Raw genomic sequence first — 18,229 nt, forward strand, 5'->3', positions numbered from 1 at the left:
ATTATTGATTTCTCGTTTGGTTTGTCTGTCAGGTTTTTTTTTCGACTGTGCTTGAGTTACACCGTACTGAAATAATGCTGGAATCATTTGACGAAAAATGTCTGTTCTCTCCTTTTTGCTCCAGAAAATATTTTTCTCATTAGCCATGACTGATCAAGAATTTTTCTTGACTCATATTGTTAGGATTTTGTCAAAATTTACGTGTGTGCTCTAAGAAATAATTAATTAAAAGGAACTTGGCAAAATTGCTTAGGAGATTGCTTGTGATCTGAAAAAGTTTACTAGGATGATTCAAGACTTGTTAAGATGTGTCAAGTTTCATTGCACTCGGGTACTCTCTAATGTTTTTTTAAATGTGCTCACTACGATTCTAAATCTAGGCACAAGAATTGGCAAATCAAAAAATTTAAATTTTTTAACATAAAATAACAACAACAAAAAACTGTTAATTTAGGTTGTATCAAAGAGGCAGCTGTATTAGTGGTGCTAAAATTACTGACCAACATGGGGTTTAGCCGACCAGGAAAAAGTCAAATATTTTTATAGGAAAAAATCCAGGAAAAAATTAAATATTTCAATATGTTTAGTCGACTCTTTATTCTGATTGGTCGACAAATCAGATTGGCTAAAATATAGCTAGTTTGTCAAGCCATTACAATTGATGTGCGGCCGGGTTGCCGAACTAAACTCTCTTTCCTGGTTGTCGGCTAACCCTGTGCCAGCCAATTTAGATATCGCCCGGAACACTAGAGAGCAGGTACATCTGACAAAAGTTGATCCCGTACTTAACGCCATGTCAATATCAGTACTGTCAAGTCTATTTCCAAGTCCAGTTATCAGTACTAATTCAGAGCTATGATCATAACACATTTAAGACTTGTCAGGCTTGGGCAAGACTTGGCAAGTCTAAGCCAAGTGCGAAAATAAAGTTCCGTACGGGGATCGAACCACCTACCTACCTCTTTCTAGATGGTTGTTCTTATTACGCTTGAAAGAAGCAAATTTTAAGCGAGAAAGTTAGCAAATTATTTTACATGGGAGACTTGCATTTAAATTGCCCAGTACTGATTTACACTTGGAGTTCGGTACGGTCAAACTTTCATTGGACAGTTCTCATTTTCATTTTGACCAAGACGGACAATACAACCCCAAGTACAGCAGGTATAACCCCAACCCAAGGAATGATGACACTATAGCCCATGGTTCCATCTCCAGTCAAAGAAACATATGCCAGTGTCTGGTACAAGTTTGCCAGGATGAGAAAGAGTGCTGAAAAAAAAACAAAATATGTCCACATTTTTGATTCCCTTTGAGAACGATGAATGGGTTTTTCCCAAAAATATCCCAGTCATCCTGTTAAGATCCGAAAAAAGTCCTGGTTATCTTGTCGAGAAATTTAAATTGGAAAACGTCACTCTAGGCCTTTCCCAATGATTTGAATGCCGGAAACCCTGCCGGGAAACCCGGGAATCTTATATTGTCCCGGTAATCTCTGTAAGAAACCTGGGAATCTTATTTTTCCCTGGTAAACTTGGTACGAAGCCTGGAATGCCATTTTTTTCGATGATCTCCACAGGAAGGCCGGAATTGTGAATTTTTTTTCTTTATTTTAGTTGGAAAAGCGGGAACTTTGACTTTTCCTAATATAAACTAGAAATTTTGAGTAGGTTAGTAATAAAAGCGCAAAGCACAAGAAAACTTAAAAAATCTTCCGAATGCTTGTACAGTTTTTTTGTGCAATACAATAGTATTCAACTGTCCCAACTTCCCTGTTGCTCTTGTGAGTAATTTTGGTATTTTCTTGTTGTTCTAATTGGCATTCACTGTAAACGACTCAACCCGATAAAGTTTCACATTTTTTGAATAAAAATTGAAATAATAGTTATTTTTGACGAAACAGCAAAAAAGAAGTTTTCATTCAATTTTTTTTTGCAGTTCGTCGACCAGAAACCACTAAAATTATCCCAAATATTGAGCGTCTTGGCACCATAAGAACAGTTTAATATTAATATTCGAGAATCTAAAGTGAAAGTAGATGATAGTTAAAAGTCATCCATTTCGATCAATTCCCTCAGATTATGTGGCAAACGTATAATTTAAAGTAAATATAAAGTGAAAAACATAATTTCAGGTTTATAGATAAATGTTTGCTGCTTTTCTTTACACTCGTTCGGGGGTTTGCTTGGTGCTTGTTTGGGGGTTGTTCGTCGTGCTTTTCAAGAATTCTTTTTGCAATTTGTTAAGGCTCTCCAAGCATATGAACTCATTTTATTCAGGTCATTTATTTTTTAACCAGTTGTTGGGCGCTTTTCAACTAATACTAACCGTTAAGTGCAGAGGCGCAAACGGCTAATAGGGTGAAGAAATTGCCAAATAAAAAAGATGCCATCAGGATGAAACAAGCTGTGAATGCCGCCATATAGTCCAACACGTAAAATGTCCTCGCAAACAATAGTAGTGTCTTGAAAGAACTGTTGCCATGAAAATCTGAACAAAAAATAACGAGAAAAAATTGAAGTGTTTCTATAGACAAATTGTCAGGCAAAACATAGATAAATGTTTGTTTCAAATGAATAAAGTTCTTGAGAAAAAAAAGTTTTATGATATTGCTTAATTACGATTTAAAAAAATTGCAAGAAAAATAAGAACGATTTTAATTAGTCTCCAAACTTGACTTCAAAATCTATGATGCACATTAATTAAACAAAAATCGCTCAATGTTTATTCTTGTTTTCTTAGCTTGATTGCGCCGACTTTCATAACTTAGTGATTTTTTCAATCATTCTACACGAATTGTTGATTTTTTTTTAGATTTTTGTATTTTTTTCCTTAGAAAACTATCCGCTCGTAAGTTGGGGTCAGGTTTAACGCATTTGCAACAATAAAAAAAATGAAGGACAAAAAGTGAGCAAGTGTGCCAAATGTTGCAATTTAACATTTCGCGGTTATAACCTCCAAATATTTGTGACAATGTGCAAAAAAATTCACTGATATTTTGTTGTCCTAAAAGTTTAGAAGATAATTTTTTGTTGTCCTAAAAGATAATCAATTATTTTGAGTGTCTCTGACTGCTACCTAATTGTAAAAAAACCTGATCTCGAAAGCTCAATTTTTCCTGTTTCAATTTTCTCTGGTATAATTTATTCGTTATAAGGAACCATCTTAAAACCAGAAAGAGATATTGATATACCATTAAGATAAAGGCATAAATATAAATTTTCACTGCATTTTTTGGAGTCAATTTCAATTTTTCCACCAAAAAATAAATTCTTCAAGTCTAGTTTTCAGAAATGGTTTGCAAATGGTTTCTACAAATGTCCTGGTGCTTTAGTAAATGGTTTTTATGTTTAAATAAAACAAATGTCACTATCTAATTGAATTTTAACTCCAACAATTAATTCGACTTTTAGCCTATTTTAAATTGCCACCAAAATTTAAAACTACAAAAACTAAAATTTTCTTGCAGGGATTTAATAATAATGTAACCACGTGTTAGGTCTAACAATTTTTGCGGCAAAATTCCCGACAATGTTTCTAAATTAGCGCTAATTAAATAATGCATTTCGGGACAAACTATTAAAAACCTTTTGTCAGGTTTTACACAATAAAAATTTTGGATGTTCCTACACGATGAAAAATTCAGCGTTGTAAAATTTTAATCGATAAAAAATAGTGCTTCTCAAATAAATTGAAATTACAATGTTGATTGTAATCCCGCACTGTTGTTCGACAAAGTATGTTCTTCAAAAGAGGCCAGAAAATTTGCTTTCTATTACGTTACAAGCAGCAGCATAAATTTTATTACACTTGAAATTGTTTTATAAGGTCTTAAACAATGTAAATTTTTAGAGGCCTCGGTTTCGTCAGATAATTTTTCTGAAGACATGTACACTTATGATATAACCAAGAGGTTAATTATTACATGCCATGACAATAATCGAATTTTTGAAATAATCAAATTCATACTATTCTATTAATGATCCTAATTGTCTTTCTTGTTGCATATTTTCATGCTGAAGTTGCAATAACTCTATTAATTTTCTTTTGAAAAGTATTTTTCCCCATCGCTTTTACATTAAAGGAAACTATCCCATGGGGAAATTATCATGCAATTTCTGATAAGTATCCTATAAGATCCGATGAATTTTTAATTCGGAGAGCTGAACTATTATCTTATAAGATTTAATACAATCTTGTCCGTTTTTACACGATAATAACTTTGGTAAGACTAATAAAGAGATCTTAAACCGTTAAAAAATCCGGATTAACTGGTTTCTCTTTTTATTGTATTATTTTTTGAAAAAATGTCCATAAATAAATGCTCAATTTTTAGAGAACGTCTCTCGGCTTTATCTTTAGTTTATGAAACTTTCGATTCACTAATTATCGTAAGATGTATAATTTTGTTCTTACATATGGGTCTACCTTTAGCTTGTTAAATTGATGCAATTGGTCAAAACAAATTATTATTATTTATTATTGTTGTCGTTACCATATTTGCCACAAACACCATCTAAACACGCTCTCCATAAACCATAAGAACGAAAAGAGCCAATTTGATATCCACCAGTACCATTGGCTAACAATGCACACAAAACACTGTTGACCACCATCCCAATAGCCAGAAAAACCAGCAGTTTCACCACCATTTTTGGTAGTTTTTAGCGGCTTCAGTTGTCAACTTTCAGTTTTTGAGTTCATAACCGGGTAAATCAAGTTGTCTAATTATAACGTAGGTGATTATCAGTTTCTACATCTGGAAAATGAGTCAATAAGTAATCATTATTGCGGATAAGCAATCAATAATAGATAAATTTCAACTATTTGTTTGAATATCCGAATTCCTGACTTAATAATTATTTTATCCTAAACCGAAGTTATTTCCTGTCAGAATTAGGGTAAACATTTTTTGAATTTCAATATTATTTCTACAACTATGTGGGAATGACCCATTATTTGTAATGTCGTATTATCACAATTTAGTTATTCAAATTTGGCCTCTAATTTCTTTGTTTACACCTCAAAAGTCAATAACTAAATCAAACTTGGTTTAAATAACTGTTTCAGCCAAATACTATTAAAGCTAGCCCGGGTTGCCAATTCACAGGAAGGTTTCATGAAAGGATCATTTATGATCATACATGTAGGATCACATATTGGATCATATATAGGATCATAATAGGATCATATATGCCATTCAAATCTTAACGTATTTCGTAGTAAGATCAATGCTTGTAATCAAGAAAACCCTACACATGAAGAATTCATCTAAGGAAAAACAGGATTTAATTCACAATTTACCTCAATAAAATTTCGACAAATCAAAAACATATATTGTAAAATTTAGCAAACTTGCCAAAATCAGCGACAATGCGAAAGTCACCACCTAAATTGCCGTTCCTTCGTCGCTAAATCCAGCAGCAACGACAGTAGCAATGCAAAAATTGGTGACTAATCCTCCAAAATCAAAGCATTACATTAGCGCCGGCAACGAGATCAGAGGATTAGAGACAGTTACACTTGTCGCTAGTATTCAAGCACTAGAAAATGCGAAAACTGGCTACCTATGTTTCCAAAAAGAGCATATCGCACTTTTTTGCGCTCGCTTATTCTCCTGATTTTAATACATGTGCGAAAAATACATGCAAAAAACAAAGATTTGCTGAGTATATATAATGGAGCAAACGTGTTTTTTGCAATGTAAAGATGTTTGATTCTTGTAGAACATCGAAGATATCATAAGAGGCTCTTGTGCCTGTGCTAGAAAGAAAGAGTAGTTGGTCCTTGTATGACTACTGTAAGTCATACCGGGATCAGCTAGGTTTTCCTCATCTTGTAAGAAACAACTACGATTTCCTCGATTTCATACAATGATTATAAAATATTTCCTTGATTACATACAAAGACCGTATATAATTTTCTGTGTCGCATACAAGGATCCCAGAAAAGATTTTCTTGGAGTTTCGGGCTGTCACGTACTTTTTACCAGTTCACTAGTTACTTATGAGACCAACACTCAGTTTCTTGAGAATGCTAGAAAATCCAATGAAATCCAATTTGATCTTTGTAAGAAATCCTTGTAACCGAAACAAGTTTTGCCATTAATTGGATTGGCGTTCATTTTCCTATCTCTTAAGTAGATATCACAGTGGAATTCACTCTTCAATAAATTAAAGTTTTATAAGTGAAGGTTATTTGGTTACATTTGAGAAAGTACTTTTTATATAATATTTAAACGCATACTACTTCAATTCTTATATTTACTACATAGTTTACTAAATCGGATCATCTCTAGACTGATGATGGAACAAGCAAATGAAAAAAATGAAAAATCAAATTATTATTCAGTTTTAGGTATTTTTCTTTCTTTTTGTGATCCCACAGGTGTTTACCCATTCAGACGAGGCAAAAGTTTGGGGACTTGAAAAACAAAAATTAAACTACATTTTATGTTTGTTAATTTATATTTGGTTGTAAACAAGCTAAACGAATCTTTAAAAAAATTGAAATAAAATGTAAAAAAAAAATAAAATTGAAGTAAAAACGAGTTTAAAAAACCGACAGTTATAGGCACGTACTTAACTTAGTCAACTAACCGCTTGCTTTGTTTTTGTTTTTAATTCAATTTTGTTAAGCTAATAAAATAATGTAAACTATTTGTAATGTTAAAACTCCGAAGATAAACTTTAAAACAACAATGATAACAGAGTAATCTAGGTGGAGAGTAAATTAATTTAGCTTACCTTTATTTAAAAACCGTATTCCGTTGGAAAATTTTCAATGAAAATTCATCATGTGAAAATTCTACATGAAAAGACTTTACCTGGACTTTAACTATGTGCTGGACTGTGTATTTATAGTCAATAAAGACCCCCCCACTAGAATTATAAAGTCTTTTCATAAGTCGAGGTCTAAACCTGGGTACCGAATGAACATTTTAGCATTTTGGTGCCAAAAGCTTACGTTATCTGCACAGACTCTCAAACCAGAGAAAACAAAATGAATGAAACCAAATCATTTATTTTTTCGGCAAATTTTTATGGTCAGTATTTAGCACAACATCGCCAAAGACCACAAATCTATTGTGTCTATATCATAAATACATTAATGTACTGAGCAATATGAAATGCCTATTTTCATATTTCTGTGTATGTATTTCTTTCTCTTATATGGCATGGTTAAAGGTGGGTTGATAATGACAATCAGTTTGCTTACCTTTATAATACCTTAAAAATATCATTGATGAGATAGTTCTAATGAGCAAATGTGATACAGTTTCTAGTTTCCAGTCACGGCTGTAGAACTTCATCTTTGTCGCCATTTTTCAAGATAAAGATTGCCATCAAGGTACCCAGTAGAGCTGGGAAAATTCCAATCCAAGGCAAAATCGTCCCAATTCCAAAAGTCCCGTCTCCTAAGGCTGAGTACGCTAGAGTCACACACAAAGAGCCAAATAGAAGCAGAACAACTAAAATAGAAATAAATAGCAATCTAAAAAAATATTCAGAAACAGGAAAGAATCTAAATGAGAATCTAAACTTATTTAATCTACTAAATGAAGAAGAGAAAATCTGGCATCAGATAAAACCAATTCTACAGAAAAATGAACCTGCCCTTCATTAGAGAAAAACATGGGATTTTTCCTCATTGCGACTTGATAACAGGTCAACAAGAAAAAAGCAAACAGGAAAGTTTAAAAAAAGCCTTATTTGAAAAAATTAATGTCAAACTAATTGAAAATTATATGTATCGACTGAAATCAATTAGAGATTCATTTATAACTCCATAAAAAGTGTTTGAGACCTTTCATTATCCAGGATACGTCAAACGACTACCGAAAGAAAGACAAATAAAGGCCAAAATAAAAAGTTCAAATTTTGCATGAAAACGGTGTCGCAGCCAATTAAACATCAAGCTGTTTACTAAAAACAATACTAAAATTTTGTAATTGCATTTTTTAAAATGCCATCAGAACCCCCCCCCCCCTCCATTATAGTGATACTGTGAAAAGAAAACAAAATTCATAAAAAGTGGGCAAACATGAAAGAATCACGAATATTTTTATGAATGTTTTTATGGAAACTGGTACTACCATGAACAAAGACCAATTGAGGAAAAAAACTGTTTTTAAAAGCAAATTGTGGTTCGCTAGATAATGGATCTGTCTTGATCTGTTTTGAGAAAATAAGCGACAAATTAACTGGAATAAGATTGATAGGAGCTCAAAAATCAATTTTTTTCTTTAAAAATAATTTCAAAAATCTTAACAATCGTAAGCTTTAAATAAACGTATAGACAACTTATGTTGCAACTTTTTGTGCCTGCTATTATTGAGATTAAGTCATAAACCTACAAAATAACAACAAACACAAGCAGAACTTTAAAAATTTCACAAACATTTTTACAAAACCACGGTGTTAGTTAGGCCTTTAAAATGATAAGACATTCACCAAAAAAATTAAATCTTAACTTGCGCCTCCATTTGTAAAAGAACTATCTCAAAAGAAGGACAACAAGAGGAACCAAAAGTTCTCCTGAGAAATATTGATTGAGCACTAAAGACATCATTCAAATTGTTTAACGAATAGAAAGATTATTGTATGGTTCAACAAGAGGGGAAAGTTGAGGAGCTTTTAAGTTTTTTAGACTTAAACTTTTTTAATAAAATTATTTTATATTAGCTATATACTGATATCAGCTGTTGATTTCAATTACATATCTATAGTTTGCCATTGAGTCTCTCTATTGCCTGATATATGGCATACAACAACATAACAAAACAACAAACACAGGACAAAAAAACAACAAAGATGTCAAGCGAATGGTGTTGCAGCCTTTAAAATCATAAGTCATAAAGACAATAAGTGTGTTGAGTTGCGTATTTTAAGCGTTTTCCGATTGCAGCTTTCAGTAACGTAACAATTAACACTGAAATAAAAAAGACACCGAATATGGGAAATTATGCACAAAAATCACCAAATTTTTTTAATGAAAACTCCTAGTACCACCAGATCCAACAAGCCGTTATTTAAAAAAAAAACGCCACATAGATTAGTTGGTGTCTTATATGAGAGAAAGATCGACCTGTTTTTACTGAGAATAAGCTAAAAATGACAAAAATGGGATAATAAATGACAAGTTCAAAAAGCCAATTAAGTTTTCTTAAAGCAAAAATGTTTAATGTAATAAGAGGCATAAGATAAGAACGAAAAGCATTGCATAGGTTCACTTACACCTCCCATTTTGAGCTTTGATCAGTTAGAATTAAAAATCAGACTGCAAAAGTAAGAAAAAATACAAGAGTTCAGTTAAAGTTTACTAAAACTTATCGCCAAAACCATAAAAATCATTTGATTTTCTTTCAACCATTTGGCCTCAATTTCAGTTAATTGGGAGCTGTCGCAAACTGAGACGTGAATTGAGGACTCTGTCAGTATTTTCACTAAAAAAACCAAAAAAAAGCAAAAACATTTTGAAAAATAAAGGCAGCGCCCAAATAAAATTTGAAAATTTTCTGATCGTTAGAATCAATGACAGATCAAACCTATCTCTGATTTTGCCGCGCGCCCGAAAAACCACACATTTGCACCAATTGTTTGTGAGTTAGATCACTTTTTAGGTTCAAAATTTCAAAAGCAAAAAAACGACAAAATTTCAATTCTAGAAGACTTTGAAGACTTTTATTGGGCACCGAAAGTTAACCAGCTCTCTTCTGCAGTATACGGAGACTGTTTCAGTGACTCTAGGTCTCTACTTCTGACAAACTTACACAAAGTGAACCAGAAAAAGCTATTATTGTGCCATTTTTGACGGGAAAAGTTTGCTTTTACAAAATTTTGTCAATAATTTATGCCGCAAAACTTTCGATTAAACAATTCAGCAACGCTCTTCTATCTCTAATGAAAACAACAACACCCTATTAACATATTTTCAATTATTTTAGTTAGGTCATAATTTTAGTCAAATTATGGAAAATGTGAATAAGACTGTTGATTATTTACAAAACTTTAAACCTCGATAACTCCCTGTAAAAAACGAAAATCGAAAAAATATTTTTAAATCCATATGTTGGGATGTACGTGCTTTCTAATGATACCACTCACAACTTTCTACAATGAATATATCGCTTGCCCAAAGATGACTGAACAAAAAAACCCATTTGAGTATATAGTTCCTTCCTCCTAAGATCACATATGATACCATACCAATGATAGACTATATCTTAGTATGATTTTATAAGATTTCCATTTTTTCATTTATGACTTTGTATGATTTTAAAGATATCATAATTGATTTTTGCATTTAAGCCAAGGAACCATGAACAAGGCCGTTCAGTTAGACGTCGAATAAGCATATATGATTTTCTATGAGTACTAAGAAATCATGTTTGGTTTTAGTATGATTTATGGTCTTAGCATGATTTTAAAGAAATCATAAATGATCTTTGTATTAAAACCAAGAAACCATAAACAATTTGTGCTCTGAAGCTTATTTTTTTGTCTTGTTTATCAGCAACAAGAACAAAACTTGATTCATATTTCCAAGACAAGACAAGCAGGATCTTGGTTCTGTTTAAGATCACCATCATACTTTCATTCATCCTAATGATCTCAATGCTAGATTTGGAAATTCCCGCCAGTTAACAGGCTGTACAACCAGTATTTATGGAAAATATGTATAAGATATTTCTCACGAGTTTATGAAAACATGAAAACAAAAAATGGACCCAATCGGAATCACCCACCCCCCCCCCCCTCCCTCCACCAGTGTGCGCACGTACTATTACTCTTCATACTACCGTGCTTTAGAACAACACATAATATGGAAATGGGAGGGGGCATAAAAACACAAGGGGAGAGTTTCGAAACAGAGTTGATGTTGATTCAATGTTTATCTTTTTGTTCACTCACACTTTTTTAAACAAAACTAACCATGAGCTGTCGAAGTTGCGATGGCTATTTTGGCATATTTGATGCCGTATAACATCCAAACGCCAATTGTAATGCATGCACCAATTCCGACAATGTAGTCCACTATGAAGAAGAACCTGGCCCATTTTATTCTGGCCTCGTGGTCTCCGTGAAAGTCTATAATCACAAACAAATCATTCAAACTAAATTTAAACCAAAAACTTCATTTTTCGGATCTATTCTGTTTCCCCACCCCCAGCTTAGTGGGCTTAGGGGGACACAGAATAGATCCCATTTTTCTGCTAAACTGATTAGAGCTTTTTGCTAAATGAATAACAGTTATTTGGGCGAGCCTATAATTAGAGTTAAGAACTCATTCCGAGTCGACAAAAATTAATTTAGAAAAGTGTGACAAGATTATTGCAAGATTCCAAAGAGGACTTTTGTTATGGAAACATCTTTCAGGGATTTGATCTGTTAACCTGTTTGTTAATAATTTTAAATTCCGTATATAATTGATTTATTTATTGAAATTTCATTGGCAACATGTTGTGCGACGAACCAGTCAAAGCGACATCAAAGGTTGATCAACAAAAAAAACGTTCAAGGCGGACAAAAGTGCCTTAAGCCTTTTTGACTTCGTCTGCTCGAATGTTTCCACCTTCTCCAGAGAATGCGTCGTCTACTCTTTGCAGATGTCACATTCCACGCAATTTCATATCCCTTAGAATCAACACCATGATATCGACTTTGAAATGGATTCAGTTTTTGTTTATCCCAATTCTGAAAGGAAATCCCAATTCTCTAATAATTGCAAAGAAATGTTCTCGGACCAATCTCTTGACAAATATGCATGTTGGATTGTTGAACAAATCCCCCCAGTCTTTCATGTTGGTAGTGTTTGTCGAAATCAAATGTGCATTGCATCAAACTGTAGGGCAGTTGAACCCGAAAATTCTTTGATCCGTAGAATTCATCACGGCATCGACTTCAGCCATAACTTTGTGTGTAATGATCAAGAGTGTTCTCTTGACGCTGAGGACCAGTAGCTCCGGAGCGCTAACAAAATGGAGATCATCGATTGAGTTCAAGGAATTTTTGGTGTTTTGGCCTACAAACACTGTTAGAGCTCCTCTGTGGCACTGAAGAAATTTTTTATCGTTGTCACTGTACGGGTATCTAGTTGTGATCTGCGTGCGGTGAAAGTGCATGAGGCCTTGAAAAGGGTATCTGTGTTCGAGTGAGGAAAATTTTTAAGTGGATTTTTTGCAATACAAAAAGGTAGGTAGAGATAGAGCCGTTGTCTTTCAGGACTCGTTCTACACTTCTGCATCTATATGGAAGCAGCTGATATAGTTTTAAGCAAAAATATGTTTTTTCTCTTGAAGAAGGATTGGTCATTTGAAAGATATGAGTGAACTGGATGCCAAAGGTAACTTTCCTTTAACATACAAGATTCGTTTTGTTTCCAGTTGTTTGTTGAGAAAACAATTTTGGCATCCTGAGCCCAGTTTGTGGTGAAGTTTCAAAGCTTCGATGGTTGACTGGAATTTGTTCCCTTTAACCAATTTGATTAAATTAAATGTATTTTGAAAATTCACTGACTTCTATGCCGTATTGATGTTGTTTCCATTTTTTTATTCAATGGAAAGACCAGATTATAGATAGTAGCTAGCAACATTTTTCACTATGACAAATCTTTTATATCAAATTAAGTTGTCAGTAATTTTTTTACTGAAAGTCTGTTGATTGTAAAAATAGGGAGACGATGTACTGTTTTCAACAAATACTCTTTTCGAGGCAAAAAATTGGTTGAAAAATCTGCTCATTTTCACTTGCTGTCACATGATCAAGTTAATCTGTTGGTTATTGAAGCTTGATTCTAATATTTAGTTTGGCTACTCGTTGATTCATTAGTAAGATTAGTACCATAGACCGGTTGTTTTTGCTGCGCAAAAATCCAGACAAAAATGATATTATTAGCAGTGTAGTAAGACTGTTTGCTTAGTCTTCTCTGGTAGATGGACTTGCATGTAGCAAAAATAGATGCATCAAAGAAAAGGTGTAGTTTTCTTTCTCTTGCATCTAAATCATAGTCAGCCAATTTTTGTCTTCAACTTGCAGCGCATGAAATAGAGTGGTAGCTCCATAACAGTTTCTGTAAAAATTGCTCAAGTTATGACAGCATTTTCTGTCGCTCTCAAAATTAATTGATGAAAATTCCTACATCTTTCGTGAATGTGCCCATGTGTTTGAAAAGAATTTGTTGTCAGAAAACTATAACATTGTTTTGTTTCGTAATTTTAAACCGTTATTTTGACATTTCTCGTTTTTGATTTCCAATATTGACATATCTCAAATAAATGTGAGAAGCTGTTGCAATAAAACTCAAAAGATTCCTTTATTGTTGCTCTTGCGAAGATTTCTGCAATTCAGATATGGTAATGGGACTCATTGCATGTATTCAAAAGCGAATGAAGAAAAATTCTGAGCCGCTCACAGAACAAGCGTGTTTTTTAAAGGTTCTATCCATGGAAAACAGATTTGATTGAAACCGATATTGCTAAAGTCAACTAAGTTGTTGGTACTGCAATTGACGGAGCACTAAGTTTTTCCAATTAGAATGACACTGATACCAATTTGCGTTCGAGATTTCTGAAACGACCCACAAGTTTTGACTCAATTTCAAAACAAACTTTTTAAAGTGTGATATTTGCAAGGGGCAAGGAGTTCTAAGATCGTATTTGCGATTCTTTAAGATAACCTGGAAGTTTTTAGGATTCTCTTTTGACAAACGCAAAGTCATACGATCTTTTAAATATACTTTTGTAATTGCAAATAACAGTAGTCTCGCCAAAAAGAAATTGAATTTTAATTGATTAGTTGGCAATTGCTTTCCAATTCGAGAAATTTAATTAAAAAATACGTAGAAATACGTTAAAACGCGTTGAATTTTCAAAAATTTCAGCTCAAAAATGCTGCAAATTTTTGATTGGAAATGTGCTGACATTATGTGATGTGAAATTAAGTAAGAGTCTATCAGAAAAAGATGGGCCATCTGAGCTGATAAAAATGCTAAAAATTTTGTAGCAACTGCGCTGAAAAGCGGTGAAATTTTGAAATGGAAGCATTGAAACTTTGTAAAAAAATGCGATCAAGAAAGTGCGCAATTAGTGTTTCTCTTACAAATTTGCAACGCATTCAGCGCATTTCTTACATCAAAATGCGCTGAAACGGAATTGACATCTCGACCCGGGTTGCTAAGCAAGAGAATGTTGTAATTTTGAAGTTCAGAAATGTTCATTTTATCAATCTTACTAGTTTTTACACAGGAGAGGCCTTCTAGGCACACTTTCCATAGACCAAAAGATTCGCCATCGTCATCATAGCCATGTGTTCCACTCGCTACCAAAGAACATACAACGCTTATGGCCACCAGTCCAAAAATGACGGCAAATTTTTTCCCATTGTCCGTCGATTTTACCCGGTCAATTAACTGCTGAAGTTCCTGCAAACAATCTGAGTCACTGTCATAACAAAATTGTTTTTTTCCCAACTGTATGGAATTTTTTCTGCCAATTTTGCAAAAAAATGCGGAGAATTTTAAAACATGGGTTGCAATGTTTTATAAGGAACCCAACTTAGAAGCTACCAAAGAATATACTCAAACTCTTTTGCACTCTTTGCACGAAAATCTCGGAGGAGGGGAGGGGGGTAGAATATTTGTCCTGATTGTCCTGTTATATTAGAATTCGAGAAAAGAAAAGCCATTTTTGCTTGAAAATGGAAAAAAAATTGTAATTAAGTTTCACTCGACATTGGTTTACAAAATCCAAAATCTCCATTTTTTTGGTTTTCATATATCTATTTTGCTTTTTTTTGTGAGGAGAGGAGGGCTGGCTGTAATATCTCTAATAAAAGTTTGTAATTTTTGGTGAAATTAAAACTTACGCTCATTCTAGACAACTGCTGTCTTCCAAACTGATTTGCAACGATAACAGTTTTAATCACTCATAATCTGGTAGAATCTAGAACCTGCCCATTAGATAACAGATAGATTTCATTTGAAGTTCCTCAACGAAAGATAAATATACCTAACAAACTTTAAAATATTGCGCCTTATAATTTAACAGTAAATGAACAATACCATTGTCGCACTCTGATGATTAAGTCTGCCCAAATTGCTGCCGATATCTTTGATTAAATTTACTCAAGATTTGACTGGGCTGGCAAAAAATTTGACATTTGAATGAAACTATTATGGAAACATCCGGCGCTAAGATTTCACCGAGACATGAAGGCTTGTTTGAACCCTCCTTCCAATAATGATAAAATTTAGAAATTTCCGAAGATTGTTAAAGCTAATTAGAGATCACAGATATCGAAAAATAAATGAAATTCAAGCCTAATTTGTTTCGCGTGAAACTTTTTCAACGATTTCTTTTCCGTAAAAATATTGAATGATGCTGTTATGTTCTTTATTATAGAGGATAACTGTTCAGCAAAAACTATGCAAGAAAAAAGGTTCCATTTTAAGATTTGTAAATAAAATTTCTTGGCAAAGATATCTTGACCATAAATTTATTTCAGGTACGCCAGGAAAATTTGTAGAGAAGAAGCATATATTAAAGGCTGAAAACTGCCATTTTTTCACAAGATTGAACGGCGGCAAAAACTTGCACCAACATTTTTTTGCTTGATGAAATTGATAGGAAAATAATCTTAACTGTTTTCATTTTTTAATAAAAATATGACAACAGTGTCGCAAGTTTGTCTAGTATTCAAAAACGACTGATAGAGATCCGAAAATTTAAGGACCTTTAAGAAAATCTCAAAAAGATACGCTAATTTCCATGTTGGTTACACTGCAAATGAGCTTTTGGCAAGACCGTAGAGATCATTCTTAAGACCTTAGTGCTGCTACTGCAAGTGCACAGATCGTTATTAAACCACTCACAACTGCTCAATTTCGGTTGTTAGATAAGTCGGTACTAATACTAATCTAGGGACTATTGCAGGCTTGGTCAAGACCACTGCAGGCTCGGCTTATTATCAAATTTGATTGTGTTTTATCATTCGTTTCATTTTTCAACAGCCGATAAATTTCATACATATAAAAAAATTTGTAATATAGAAAATTGAATAGCGCAGCCGTAATTTGATTTTACTGTCGGCGAAATTATTCCATTTTCAAAAGTTTAGCAATGACATAATTTATCTTCACAAGATATTTTGAAGCAGTTTTTAAGATTTTTGTTTGACTCCCAACAAAATGCAGTTTTAGATACGCAATCGCTTTCTCTAGTTTTCCTGGAAAATGACCAGAAAACCTAGAAAAAGCGATCGCGTAAACCTCTATGCTTTTCAAAGACTTTTCCTCTTATGCTTTTTCAGCCATTCGCAAAATCGATGAAGAAGTGTACGTTGATCACATTAACGTTCTTAGCTCTAAAAATTCGACTTGCTTGCCTTTTTTGTGGTGTTATGTAGATATGATTTTTGTTGATAAGATATAACATTAATTCAATAAGATAATATTGGAGCCAGCAAAAAAGTAACACTTATGAAGAATTAAAGTGACAAAACTTTTTAAAATTTTGACAACACTTTTTTCAAACAAATTCTTATCAACTTCTGAATAAGTTTTGTTTAAAATTTCAGATTGCAAAAAAATTATTTATTTTGTAACCTTATTTTTTTTACCCCCAAATGTTTTTACCAGAAAATATTGAAGATCTTTGTTTATATGCATGTTCATTGTTTTTGAAAGCTAATTTCTTGAAAACCTTCTTTTAACAATTTTATTTGGTAAATAATTTTTGTTTGCAGAAAACAAGCAGTTTTCCCTCAAACACACTTTTTGGCCATTATGAGAGTGAATCAATGGGAATGGTGAATCACCAATTTAACCAAAAACTGCTCTTTTTGTTCAAACTGACTTTTTTGTTGTCTTTCGTTTTTCACTTTATTTTCAGATTATTCTGTCAATTCTGTCTCTTCATTTTGGCCTCAAGTATTGTTGCTTTTTAGTCACTTTCAGCATTTCCCTTCTTTCCGGAGAGTTTTAATAGTTTTTGTAATTTTATCTACAAAAATCTGTAGGCGTAGTAATTTGGGAAATAGGAAGCAAGAAACAGTATAATTTTTTTCGTTTTAACTATTAATAAAAACTAATAATCTTCAAATATCTTTTACGCCTTGAATAATATTTTCAATGGGCCGAAAATTTCCGTATGTAGCTTTGTAGTTGAATTATTAAAATCGATATTTTTAAGAAAATGTAATTAGTTATGTTGTTATTACTGATACCGCTCTTAGTCAATGATGATCATTCCGAGAATGATATTTTTCTTTATGGACGTTGATCTGATTATCCTAAATGTCGCAGCTCGCCAATGGTAAATAAACTCTGATGCATATTAAACGTTTCAAAACATCTTTTGAAAATTGTTGTTCTTAGTAAAAACCAACATTGATACTTCTTTATTACGTTTAAACTTGTCCGTTTGTCGACTAAAGGTAATTATTATAAAGTGGAAATCTCTCCGTTTTCAGGGCAAGGTCTTACAAATTTGCAAAAATTATATTACTAATTTCTTTTGAGTCTAATTGTCATGGCAGCTTTAATCAACAAACAGTAACAGACAAACCTACAACTTTCTGAAACTTCATCAGCCCGTACAAATATTTATTTTAAGTTCGACTTTAGATTTGAACTGTAAAATTCGATACAATTGTTTGGTCAAGTCTTGCAAACTATTTGCTCAAATTTCTCGACAGTTTCACCAGTTCTTTCTATATGCGATGCCAGAACCAATTTTGAGTATTTATGTTCAAAACCAAAGTTATATAATCCATATTATTACATTTTATAGTTCAGTTTGCAAAGTCTAAACATTGATGAAAGTTTAATTTATGTCATAACGTCTTAATTCTTTCGGATTTGCGTTACTGTTTAACGTTGAACATTTTCTAATTGAATTACGAATTTTTAAGCTTATTTTTTTTGCGTCAATTGTCTAATTTAATCCCATTTTCAGCCATTTTCACAACAAAAATTTGTGTAATTTTTCACAATTTTGATTAAATGTTGAAATATTGATTGCGACATTTCGATCTTCAGTTTTGCATTCCATAAATTATTAAAATCTCGCATTAATACAGACAGCATTATTGACTATAACTAGTTTTGTTACTATTTTGAATTTCCATTTCTTTGCAATTATTTTGAGTTCCAGTGAAACAAAGCTTGTAATCTGATAAAATGCTAACACTCGCGACAATGAAATCAAATTCGCTAAATTTAAATTGACTCTTTT

The 18,229-nt window shown here is 32.8% G+C and overlaps 2 protein-coding genes across 18 annotated transcripts in view; both read left to right on the forward strand.

The window, feature by feature from the left end:
- The window catches only part of LOC142345573 (putative G-protein coupled receptor No18), a 280,348-nt gene that overhangs the window by 244,263 nt on the left and 17,856 nt on the right, over positions 1-18,229 (forward strand). The gene's annotated exons all lie outside the window — the stretch shown is intronic.
- LOC142345574 (neurocalcin homolog) overlaps positions 1-18,229 on the forward strand; it is a 140,682-nt gene that overhangs the window by 117,657 nt on the left and 4,796 nt on the right. Inside the window, exon 1 of one of the 6 annotated variants that reach the window (XM_075397693.1) lies at positions 17,494-18,161. The exons of 1 other annotated variant lie outside the window; for it this stretch is intronic. The gene's annotated coding sequence lies outside the window, so the exon portion shown is untranslated. Of the gene's footprint in view, positions 1-17,493; positions 18,162-18,229 lie in introns of those variants that run through there. 4 more of the 6 variants (XM_075397694.1, XM_075397691.1, XM_075397695.1 and 1 more) reach the window with 4 other exon arrangements.

This window comes from Convolutriloba macropyga, chromosome 9 (genome assembly GCF_964194025.1).
Source record: "Convolutriloba macropyga chromosome 9, txConMacr16.3, whole genome shotgun sequence".
In the NCBI taxonomy this organism is placed as follows: domain Eukaryota; kingdom Metazoa; phylum Xenacoelomorpha; order Acoela; family Convolutidae; genus Convolutriloba; species Convolutriloba macropyga.